The sequence below is a fragment of the Dromaius novaehollandiae genome, chromosome 5 (assembly GCF_036370855.1).
Source record: "Dromaius novaehollandiae isolate bDroNov1 chromosome 5, bDroNov1.hap1, whole genome shotgun sequence".
Classification (NCBI taxonomy): Eukaryota; Metazoa; Chordata; class Aves; order Casuariiformes; family Dromaiidae; genus Dromaius; species Dromaius novaehollandiae.
The window spans coordinates 35,943,198-35,956,277 of NC_088102.1; the positions used below are offsets into that span (position 1 = coordinate 35,943,198).

At 36.4% G+C, this 13,080-nt stretch overlaps 1 long non-coding RNA gene across 1 annotated transcript in view; it reads left to right on the forward strand.

Annotated features, from left to right (window-relative positions):
• Positions 1-13,080, forward strand: part of LOC112979612 (uncharacterized) — a 39,624-nt gene that overhangs the window by 16,582 nt on the left and 9,962 nt on the right. Inside the window, exon 2 of the long non-coding RNA XR_003258223.2 lies at positions 6,575-6,693. This is a non-coding gene — a long non-coding RNA (uncharacterized LOC112979612). The remainder of the gene's footprint in view (positions 1-6,574; positions 6,694-13,080) is intronic.

A 13,080-nucleotide genomic window follows, 5' to 3' on the forward strand; every position in this document is an offset into this window, starting at 1 on the left:
GCAATTGTACATGGTATAAAGAAGACTCTTTTTCTGGTTGTGTGCAGAATAAGATAGATTTAACATATGTTTTTGGAATAAATCCTGACAACTGAGCTAAATGAGGTTGCTGAGTAAAAACCTTCAGACAATAAATAAGGGAAATAAGTTGACGAAATAGAAAATGTCACTGACTTGAAAAAACTAGCACAAAGATTTATCTTTTCTTCTTGGCATTTATGAGCAAAACTTTACCAAACTTTGCACATTTATAAAATCTAGCTTGTAGCTTAGTGATTCTGCTATACATTAAAAATTCATTATTAGACTTACTGTATCTCTTAAAATGACTCATGCACTTATAGGTAGAATTTCAATAACATCCTGGTTGCTAGGGTACATCCTGGTTGCTAGGTCGCTCTGACATATGAAGTATATGTTAGAAATAGATTTTATTTTTAAGTATTTAAGGAACAGATCGTATGGGCTTTTTATTTAATAAATGCTTCTGCCAGTAGTTAATTATGCAAAGCAGCATGACATTTTAAGTCTTCAGCTAAATATCAGGTTGTATTATGCACAGTCCCCAATTGATAAGTATGACAAAATTTTTTCCATTTTAGTAAACAACTTTTAATTTCTGCTAGATGCCTGTGATACAATAGTTTCCTGGCTGATTTTCCTTGACTTCTTTTTTTCCTCACTGGCCCACTCTGTCAACGTTGTTGCTTGCCTATAAATTTTTTTTGTCTTTATTTCTAAGGACCAGTACAAAAAAGTTAGCTCAAATGTGCACATGGCTTTTAATATATGCTCCCATTTCTTCATCTTAGAACTGCAGCCTTGTTTATACGTATAGCACTGTGTTTGTCCCTGCATGAAATACTCTTTCAGAGACTTGGGAGATGTGCAGGAGCTATAGATCCTCTAGTAGTCCAGCCTTCTCCAAAATTTATGCACCTGGATCGTATGATACAACCTACACTTTAAGGCCAGAGCTGTGTCTGCCACACTGCTATCCAATTTTTATTTGTGTCCCCAAAAAACTATATTAAAAGAACACTAAGCCTGCAAAGTGATGGGGCCAGCATTTGAGGAGACCAGAATTCCTGCTGCCTATGTAACTAGAGGTGACTTAAGTAATTTTTTTTGGTTCTGTTGCAGAATCAAGACAATCAGAAAATATATTTATTTCATGTCAATCCAAAATACTGGGTTTTTTTACTCCAAATATGTTTTTCTTAGTTTGGATTCACTAAAATACTTCTTTTGATTATAGGTCATTAAGAATTTTAGTCATTTATTTCATTTAGCTTTGGTTATTTAAATCTTTTTACTTAAGCTCAATAATGAAACAAAGCTTGATATTTCAAAATGAAATGTCAAAAATATTTCATTATTTATAAAATGAAATCTTTTGCTTTAAAGACGGCAAAAGGGTAATGTTTAATACCCCATGCCTCTTAGCCAGAATTACATACCAGATTCAACTGGTGTTTGCAAACGGTATAGTAGAACAAGATATTTTTGATTAATTAAAAAAAATCTGTAGATCAATATAAATCCTTACTTTATCCTCTAGAAACATATGCAGCATTAGACAGTCTTTAACTAAATTGGAACATATTCTTTCTGGAGGGCTTCTGCCTAATCACTATGCATTCAGCACACATGATAGTTAATGCTCACTAGTTAGTGAAAGCACTATAATGTGACAGAGGAAGCTAGCTAAAAGGAAGATAACGTGACATTGAAAGGGAAAGTGCTGCATTACGAGAGTATTAGTGGAGAGCTTCCGAGATTAGTCTTCAAACAAATTTTATTTAGTAATTTCATTAATAAGCTTAGTATGAGGATACAAGAGTGTGATAATTGAAATTGTCAATAGCAAAAAATAGGTCTGTCATCAACACAGAAGATGATTGCAATATCCAGGAAGAGATAGATGATTGTGAGGACTGGAATACTATAAAAGAGATGAAATTTAATTGTATGAAGTGCAATTACCCTTCTGGAATAATAGTGAGAATTTCTGTTAAGCTGTGAGCTCACTGATTGGAAGCAGCTGTGGTGGAGACAACTGTAGTGAGTTCGTTGATCACAGAATGGTTATGAATCACCAGTGTGATATGGGCATGGAAAAGGCAAATGTAGTAGATGATATTGGTTACAGTAGTGTTGGAAAGCATTTGTGTCATTATATGTGATGGAGATGTTTTATCTACAATAGTTAGATGAATTCAGAGGTAAAGAAATACTAAGAAATACTATGGTATGTGGTGCTCCATTCCCATGCTATATTCCAATCTATCATAAAATATTTGTTCATTTAGCAGAATATACAAAGTTTTTTTCTAAAGGAAGATATCAGCACAAGAGCAGTTATAAACTGGCCATGAATAAATTCAGACTGAGCATTAGGAGTTTCTGGTAAAATTGTCAGTGAAATCCAGAGATGGCCTTCTCATACTATGGGCAAGCAATCTAAAAAGCTTTAAGACAAATGTTGAGCATTTAGGGAAAGGATTAGAGTATGTGTTTGGCTGCAACTACAGGAGATTAAACTTAGTGATCCATAGTGTAATTTAGGTCTCATAGTTCTTTGCTGCTATGTTGTTTTGTTGTTTTCTGCAGCATGTTGCACGATGTGTTATCTACTGCTTACTGCAGTCTGCAGCAAATAAAGAATTACAATTTCTATTGTTATTTCTTAATTCATTTTAGTAAAGATTGATCAAGAAATAAATGTCGGATATATGGAATACCAGAGTACTGAGAGTAAAGCCCAGAAAGTTAGATCAGTAATGTTGGGTGTCCAATTTAAGATATCTATAATCTGCTCCTGACTATTTAGCAATTTATGTTCAAATCAAAATTGTCACTAAACTCAGTCTCAGGTGAGGAAACCCAGCGCTGCTGCAAGTCACACCATAAGTGTCTTGTTTGGTATGTCCTGAGTGATACTTAGACTGAAGAACTGTACGGAAGAGGCAATTTAGTATAAAAGTCTCCATTATGTATATAGGAATAACTACCTTAAGCTGCAGCAAAAAGACCCTTCTTATCTCAAGTTTCACCTGAGCTGTTGTCCCTAACAAGTAGAAATGTACATCCAAGGAATGTTTTAGCTCAAGGTGACTGTTAGTGGTCGGAGCTGAAATGGCGCTGCTGTGCAGCTCGTGCAAAGGGCTTAGCTGGACAACATGGCTGAACTTGTATAATTCATTAGCTGCTCTACCAGTCCCTGTTGTTGTCCCACTCAGTTTTATTTTAGAGGATAGCCTCCACAGGTTGTAATTCCGCTGTACAGACCTTTGGTAGTAATGCCAATTTAAGACATTTTTTCTTGCCCACACGTGGACATTCATTCTTTACTCCAGTGCTGAAGTTCACATCCCATCCCTTGCACCCATACAAGTGACTGTGGGGCCATGCTGGAAACTAGGGCTCTCAACTCATCTGACTTATTTGTGCATGTTTCTTTCTAACTTTAATCAGTTCAGTCATCTAGTTCACAGAATGACTCACAAACTGTTTCACCAGCTTAACCGAGGGGGGCATGCACTGACACATGGGTCTAGGAATAAGCAGCCTGAATAGCTCCTTAAGCTGCTGTTATCACAGAACGATGACTTCTGCGTATGTCTGTCAGATACTAAAGGTGTGACCATTGCTTGTGTAGACAAAAGAGTTCGACTGTGAACTGATGTTTTGTGAAAGTGGCTGTAGTCATTACCAAATGATCAGGTGAAACAAGTTTTAATCAGTGCAGGCAAATCCACACCATCATCCGTGAATTTAGTACAGCATAAAAAGTTTCCACTAGTACTGTGGGTTGACTGATCCTCTTGTTTAATCTTTGCAGTCTACAGAAGTCTAGAAAATCATTTAACACAGACAATACAGTGGATTTTCTTTTAATTTTATTCTCAAAAATGGTTCCTGAAGTTTACAGAAATATCCAGCCAGTGTCAAATAGTGCCACTGCAAAGAAGTCGAAGTTTGCAGTTATAAACAAGAAAAAATAAGATCTTATTATGGAAAATTATAAGCATTATAACAAAATGCACTACTTAAAAAAAATCTGAATATTGTTTTTAAGCTGTAGTTTTACTCTATCATTAAATGCTCTGCTTTGATTTTGATATAGCCTGTATAAGCCCTTTTAAAAACTGTGGTATGATACGTACTTTTAAAGTGTGCTTCTGGGAAATCTTAGTGCCTGTCAGGTAATGATTTTGTAAAACCTGACAACAAAGAGAGCATTAATCTCACCACCAGATAGCAGTTTCTTCTTTAACTTTCTTTCTCAGTCATGTGCAAGCAGTTTCTATTTAGTCAGAATTCCTAAACAGTCAAACCTGAATTTTTCTCACACTGTAAGGTCCTGCAAGTTGCACAGGTGCATTTGAGAAGTATTTTCTCCTAGATTTTTAATGAAGTCTTGTTTTTAAGCCACAATCTGTATGTTGATGATCTTTATGTTGTAGTATTCTGTCAAACTCACCTGCCATTTGTTTTAAGCAAGGGGGGCATTCTGCTTTTTCTACCATTCCTTTCAAAGAGAAGTTTAAACATATATAGTTTAAACTTGAAATATTAGCAGATGGGTTAATTACAGCAGTAGATAAAGCTAGCACAACAGTTATCTTCCTTTTTTCATATGCTTCTCATAGGTATCGTGAGACTTACATGTCTGTGTTTGGCTCTACCTAGTGTTAAGCAGTGAGCAAGGGGTCGAAGAATAGCCCTTCAAGATTTCTTAATTATGGAAACTGGGAATGACATCTTAAAGATCAATCAGTGTTGGCAATCTTTTTTATTATTATTGTCTATTTAAATTTTGCTCCAGTTTTGTTTACTTGCTAACTCTATTACGGTCTTATATTGACTCTGAAAAAGGCACGTGTGACAGAGCGATTTCAAATGAGTTAGTTAATCTAAATGAATCTAACTTGATTGTAAATGCTATTTACTGTCAACATTGCCACAGCTAAACATCTTTAGCTCAGTTATAGCCTGGGTTTCTACTTTAAGAAGCACTTATTTCTGTTTTAAAGATGGGGAAAATTTATAAATAAATAAAATAAAAGCATGTAAATATTGAGACATGAATTCTAAATGTGCTTTTAAAATTCTGAGTGATAGCTGAAGTCCCATTCTCAATACAGAATAGCATGGCCTACTTTTGTATATAGGAATACCATCAACTTACTTCAAATAGAAAATTCATGAGATGAAAACTTCTTTACCTCTCACTCTAGCTAAAACAGCAGACCTTCTTCCTGTGAAGTAAACACTTATCCAATAAGAAAAGTTATCTGAAAAAAAAATAAATCTTTAGCACAGAGATACTACCTTTCTGTTTGTGTGACATCTAACATCTGATGAATAAGACTGGACTTTTTTAAAGGAATTCTGCAATTAAAAATTATATTTAACCTCTTGAAAAAAACGGTTGAGGGAGTTAAGGGAGTAAAGTTCAGTGCTGCATACATCACTAGGTAGAGAAGGCAAAAACACATTTTGTATTGAAGCAGTCCCCAGGCATTGATTCACCTAATGCAAAATGGCCCTAAGATACAATGTATGATTTTGAATCTAGATCCAAACTCTCTCAAAGAGTAATGTTGTTTGAAATCCGGACTCATTTTATGATGTGCATCCTTGATTTTAGAAATGCTTTCTGTAGAAAAGAGGCAAGAGAAAATTCTATATGTGCTTTTAAAAATGAAAGCAGTGTTATTTACAGCTTTCTCTCTTGCTTTGTGTAATTCATACGTTATAGAGACTGGTGTCATGTTTTTAGGTCTTGACATATTGAAAACCACACCAGTTTACATCAGTTAGAGAGACACTGTTAAGATACTCATCCAGTATTTCAGTATAGTAAGACAGAATTTGGCATGCAAGATTCTCTTAACTGAAATAATTTTAGCGTAATGCAAAGGGTAAATAACAGGGCAAGTTTCAGCAGAGCGTAACCATCCATCAAGCACATAATTTTTGTAGGATCTTCTGAAACTCCAGTTAAAAAGAATGTCTAGTCATGCATATGATGTGTTATGTGTAGCATAACGTCATCTGTTGGTGTCTGATTTGGTTCTTAATCTTCCATACTATGAGTTTGATGTGTTAAAAATAGACTAATGTGTAGTGACAATCAATTGCATTAACTGCTAGAAAAAATGGGTTTTTAATTGAGGTTGGTTTTTGAAAATGTTCTTATGTAGTGCCACATGTTTAATTTTGTATCTTAGTTTTTCATGATCAATGTTTAAGAATAATTGATTCTGTAGGTAAAAATCAATACACAATGTTAAAGGATGTAAAAATAGAAATGTTCCTAATAAACTTCTCTAACTTCTTATGCTTGTTTTTTAAGGCTGCTCAGTATATTTGCCAGGGAACCAAAACCTCATAATTTACTGAAAGAAACAAGTTGTTTACACTACAGTAACTTGAATGCTTTAAGGTGCATGTTGTACTGGACAGCGTATGCACCTCGCTGGATGGATGAGCACTGGTATTTTACACAGTACCTGAGTTGCACAAAGAAAAGAATTTCATTTTGTCAAAATTTTTGTGCTGTTAGTCCAGGTGACCTGTGACTGGTGAGGGGCAAGACTACTGTGTTCTTCCTGAAACTCATCCAAACCATTGGATAGAGTATCAGCTCCTGCTGGAAGATCTTGTCTTCATCTTGAGAAAAAGGTAAGGAACAAGGTTTGACAAGCAGTATAGGAACCAGAAACCAGAACAGTGTTGGCCATGCCACATTGAGCAAAATTTACAAAATCCTGTTTGACTTGGCAAAAGAGGCTAAGAGTCAGAGAGACAGGCTTACCAGTACCACTACCCGTAAGGTCCAGAGCTGATCAGTCAGGGATGAGTTCAACAAAACCAAGGAGCCAGAGAGACTTGTTTATTTGCTCTGAAAGCATGTTTTCCTGGGAAATCACCTGTCTGAATCACTACAATTTTTCACACATATTTCAAGAGAAATTTCTGTTTATATTGCCTTGTCCTAAGTCTGTAGTGCATCTCCCTGGTGCAATATATCTTATGTCAATATTTATTTTCAAAACTTGATTGATTCATGACATGAGATAATTTTGCTTTCCCCTTTTTGTTTAGAACAAAAATAGCAACAGTGTTTTCTGTCACCACCTATACCACTGTCTCAACCTGTGCTACAGAAAGAGTATGAAGATCTTGCTAGTCACCCTAGAATATAAAATATGCATATGCTTCCTTACTGAGAGCTCAGCCTGCAGAATATCTATGTGCACTCTGTCACCCAGTAATGTGGCATATCAGGGTGATTCTGTTGTCTCCTTTTTGAACCATCACTGAAAAGAGATGAGGAAAGTATGTAGGTGCTAAGGGAAAGCAGCTGGTGCTGAGGTGATCTTGCCATTTTAACTTTGATTTTGAAAGTGAAGAAGTGTGCAGGGAACCTGCACCGACATTCTTAAGTTCTGTGCTGACATATGCAGAGAGATAATGTGCTGTTACATCTAAGCCCCACAGATTTATCCAGGAAGTATATGTGCAGCTTCGCACCCCTTGAGAACATGCAAAGTGAAAGATTTGCAGAAAAAATTTCCAGTGATGTTGAAGTCTCTCAGGCAGTCAGGCATTTAAAATGCCTGCCATTCGCTGTATGGTGCTGTCACACATGAAGCAATAGGTGAATCTAGGCAGCCTAAAAACCTAAGGAATACTTTTTAGTAAACAAGAGGAAAAATCATTTGGGGGGGAGGAGGAAAAGATATCTTTGCTAGCCTAGCTAACTAAAAAATTTAAGTATTGATAAATGAATTAAGAGTCCGCAATAGCCAAAACTGAAGCTCAGCAGAAGCAACCCACCAATTATCCTTGGGGCAATGCATGAGGAGTCAAGAGGTGCTTGAAAGACTTTCCCAGCTCATGCACATGAGGAATGGCACACCCACAGTAGAATGTACCCAGGGTAGAACTTGTGTTGCACTGCATTACTTAATTTAATACTTAATTACTGCATTACTTAACTTAAAAAACAGGCAAACTTTCTTCTTGGTTAAATGTTTGCACAGTAAGAGTTCTCATGCTGTAATTTCTCTGAATTTTTGAATTTCTCAAAATTTTTCTGAAATGAAGACATTTCTGAGAGTAGTCTTTTATACTCTGGCAACACTGGGTGGCATTGTGCAATAGATAACATGAAAAAGTAATAGGATGTGTATCCAGATTTTTAAAAGTGTACCATCCTCTTCCCTTCTTGCCATCACAGTGCAAAGATAATGGGGAGCAACTCAGTGCTAGCTTGGATACACATACTTGTGCTGGAGTTATAGCTCCTGAGCACACAGACAGGCTTGATTTTTTTATGCTACCTCTCAAAGGAAGTGTTCATCTCTTTGTGTATAATTAGCTCAACTGTGAAGAAGTCCTGAGAAGAAAAGGGCTGGGTTATCTTTTTGGCTTGTGGTTCCGCAGGGTGGGGGATAGTGAGGGAGAAGAGAACGTTTGCACTTAGTCATAAGTAGTGCTGGAGGCAACTAAAATCATTAATGTAGACTGCCTATATGTGGGATTCCATTACCAGCAGAGAAGGGGAGATTCAAAACCTGATAGTTGTTTCAGAGAAATGTTGCTGGGTGGAAATTCCATTCCCTCCTGAACGCTGGCCCTAGAGGCACATTTCCCATTAGGGAACAAGAAAGAGGAAGAAAAATAAATTCCTGTGCAGAGAGACAACACCCATATATCAAATGACGCAACTACGTGCAGTTTTGAATGACATTCCTGATGACAGAAGTGAAATTTGTTTTCCTTTCACATATTCATTATATTAGAGTTTTTAGCAAGTAAACTTTGGCATGAAATGCTACTTAAGATGCACATAAGCAAGGGCAGCATAAACATTTATTTATGTTTAAGGAAATCAATTGATTTAGTTTCTAGCTAACTTAAAAAATGAATTAAAGTTAGATGACTCACCTTTTACTGTCCCTGTTATCTTAGAGGTTTTACTTCACCTAATTTTAATGTTTGTTTCTTCTCCATTGTTGTATAAAGCATAACATAATTGATAGGAACCGCCTGGCTAACCTGTGTCTGACAGAACTTGATATAATTTTCCGCATAGAACATTTAAAAAAACAAAGTAAATCTTTTTCATCCCATTCTTTCAGTGCCAGTTAGTTAAAACTAAAGACAAGCAGAGTTTTAAGTTGCAATCACTCTTTTAAAAGGATGTTATTTCTTAGGAAAAAGGCCTTTTAAATCTTTTTTAATTAATGAAGGAAGAAAGAATACCAATAAACAAGAGCTCTGATTCTGCAAACAGTAACATACATTAGTTGCTTTATTTGCATTGTTTGACTACATACAAAAATGATAATTACAGCAGTGTATGAAAAAAACCCTCCACCTCCAAGTATGCATGTAGTGATGTTGGTATGAAAATAGTTACAGAAGAGGATCTAGTTTTAATGTAGTACTGTACAGATTTAACTGTTTTTATAAAGAATAATTGGAGCCCTACTGGAAATGGCTAATCTCAGGCAAAGTCTGTTTATAGACTAACCTAAGTGTTTGAAAGGCAGTGTCTTGTCCTCATAAGATCCTCAGGGAGGGGCTTTCCTTATTCTATACCTCCGTGAACTATAGACTTCATTTAACACAAGGAAGCAGGATTATTCTTACTCTTAATATTAAGCACCCAATTGGGAAGGCTACATGAGTGCTCTGCAGTCAGTGACAGAAGGAAGGCACTTCTAAGGGGCTTAGAACACAATCTGTGTTAGTCAAATTGCTATCCAAATTTAGGTGGTCTGAATAGCCACCTGCAAATTTTCTACCTTTCCCCACTAATATATATCATTTAAGAAGCCTACTCACCTATATAGAAACTTAATGTAGATACATATGAAGTGGACAGTACTGTTAAAACTCCTTCCTACAACACTAAAAAAGTATTGCTATATACTTCACAGGCATTAAATAATAAAAGCCACTGCCTTGTTATTGCTGTAGTGTATTTACTTGGAATTGAAACCTCGCCTGTACATTCTCTTACTCCTCTCATTCTCTATATTTATGCTTAGATGGCTGAGAATATAAATGTATTACCTTCACATAATTGCAGAATCACGGAAACACAGAATAGTGGGGGTTAGAAGGGACCTCTGGAGCTCATCTGGTCCAACCCCTCTGCTCAAGCAGCATCACCTAGAGCAGGTTGCCCAAGACCATGTTGAGTCAGGTTTTGAATATCTCCAGGGCTGGAGACTCCACAACCTCTCTGGGTTACCTGTCCCTGTGTTCAACCACCCTCACTGTGAAAAAGTGTTTTCTTATGCTCGAGTGGAATTTCCTGTGTTTAAATTTGTGGCCATTGTCTCTCATCCTGTCATTGGGCACCACTGAGAAGAGTCTGGACCCATCCTCTTTACATTCTCCCATCAGATACTTACAGACATTGAAAAGGTCCCCCGAGCCTTCTCTTCTCCAGGCTAAACAGTCCCTGCCCTCAGCCTCTTCTTGTATGAGAGATGCTGCAGTCCCTTAGTCATCTTTGTGGCCCTAAATTCCTTATTTCTCCTTTACTTTATTTCTCCTTCTAAAATCTGACATGAAATTAATGATTCAGTTTTCTATATAAATCCTTCTCCCCCACCCCAGCCCCAAACAAAGAAGTGGAATTTGGAAACATAGGATTAGAAATTACTTTCTGAGTCACTCAGTCTAGTTCCCTTCTATAGGCAACTGTGCAATGTCTTTCATAAAGTTACAAGGTACCATCCTAAAACCCGTGAGGTTATTTGCCTCATTACTCCTACTGTAAGGCTATTTTGGAACTTTAGTTTCTTGATAGTTGGAAATTTTCTTCTAATTTACAACCTAAATATATTCATAGCTACATATATCTACCAGTTTCTTGACTATCATTAGCCTTAATCTAAATAATCTCTTACTTTATCTCTTGAGATTTTCTCTGATGTGTTTCTAAACAATAATTGTATTTGTTCTTTTTTATAAATAAGCAAAGTTCTATTAGTTTCCTCTTGCAGTCCTCTTTGTTCCTCTAATCGTCCTAGGACCTCTTCAGATTGTCCTGTCAGCAAACTATAGAGTTGTCTAGGGTAACAAGATTCAAAGGACAGCAGTTCTGCCAGGGTCAGAAGAAGCTAGTGTTTTTTAATCTGGCTGAGAAAAAGCAAAAGATTTACACCAGTCTTGCTGCCATCCTTACTTCTGGAGGAGGGTGCATTTCCACAAGAATGGTACACGTTACTTGTGTAATGCTTTGAACTCTTAGAAGGAAAGCTGCTATACAGAAAGTATAAGGGAATTTACTTGCTATAGTGAAACCTCCATGATAAGAAAATATTTGTAATAGGACTGAATGAAGATCCTAACTGATCTCTGCTTATTGTATGATATACGGATTTAAGTCGCTTGACAGAGAACCTCATCTTAGAGTTATATTTTTCTGGGCCAATAAGGACTATATTAAAGTTCTGCTCCTGCCTGGTATAAATCAACTTATTTGACTTTACTAATATCAGGTATCTAATGTTGTTTCAAAAAGTTTTGTTATAATTTATATGAAATCATGGCTGTACAATATTAAAGTCCACTGTTATTTTGTGAAGTTTTTATGAATCTTGTCTACCTTAAAATGAAGTGCTAATATATGTGTGTGTTTACATACATATATATATTTAAAGAAAGACATTTAGGCTTTGTTTTACTTGTCTCTTCCACCTCTCAGACTATTACAGAGCTACAAGGATTTTAATGAAGTTGTGCTTAATTTAGAAGTTAATTAGGCCAATAATCGATAATAAAGAGAAAAAAATGAGAAAGAATGTGCGCAGTAATAGATGAGAGAAAAGTTTGTGCATCTACTCCCAAAAGCTTTGAAAGCCCTTCGGTGGATGAAGCCAGAGAATTTCAAAACTTAAATCTACATCTGGCCTTTGTTTTCAAAAGTGAAAGTGGCTCTGGATATTTCAGTTTTCTGTACACATGATGTGCAAATCTAGATCTCCAGGGGTGCCTCTCAGTGAATACACCAATTATGCTTAGTGCTGACTACTGCTGTGCTTCGGGTCCTAAATATTTTCAGTTAAATGCCTAATTAGTCGAAATGGCATTTAAATTCAAAGAGCTTCTAAGAATCTGCATTATTAAGTACTATTCCATTCAACTTTATGAAACCTATTTAACTTAGGAGCCCAAATCTTAGTGCTAGAAACCAAACTCTAAGATCCTGACCTTGCTAACGTTTAGGTTGCCCTTAAGATCATTTTGAGCACCTGAAGCTGTGTAACCTTTTCAAATAAGATTGCATCTTATTTGTGTACCTGTCCCTCAGCTTCTTGGTTGAAGGAGGCTTCTTGGTTTTCTGGCAGAGCTTTCTTATGAAGCAATCTTCTTTTCTTCTTCATAAGACTGTAGTTCACAGGCACAGCAAGTGCAATACAGAAGGATAGAAAGTCAGGAACAGCAAGCTGTGGAGTTACTTCTGCTTGCCTTCCTGTGCTCGAGCCTTAACATGCAGACGAGTTTCAAACACCCAGTGGGGAGGGGACCGGGCAGCTGGCAGAGCAACCAAACTGACTTCAGCGCAGTTTCTGGGGGTTAGAAGAGACCTTTAGTGCGGGTGGTGGGAAGGACTGGGCTTAAGGGTGTCTTGTCATGTTTGAGAGTGAGCATCACATAGGCATAGCAGCACTGAACATGATATTGCCTAGCTACTTTTAGAAAATCAGTACCTAGGGTACTGAAACAGTTTTCTGAAAATGTATTTTTAGGCCTTACAGTCTGAGCTGTTTTTATTAATTAGTCTTCCTCATCCTAAGTATGAAAAAACATCAGTTTAATTTGGGCCTTAAATATTCTGAACATTTGACTTTGAAAAATGAATAAATAACAAGGAGTCATCATCACCAGTTAATAAATAAATATGAAGTAGCAATGAATATATTTTAATTAAAAATAAATAAATGTGATAATTACCAGAAGTTACCAGCTGCTCTCTTCACACTGTTCTTTTCAGTATCAGGCAGGTAAAAGACATTATCCTAGCACCACCTGTTTGAATCT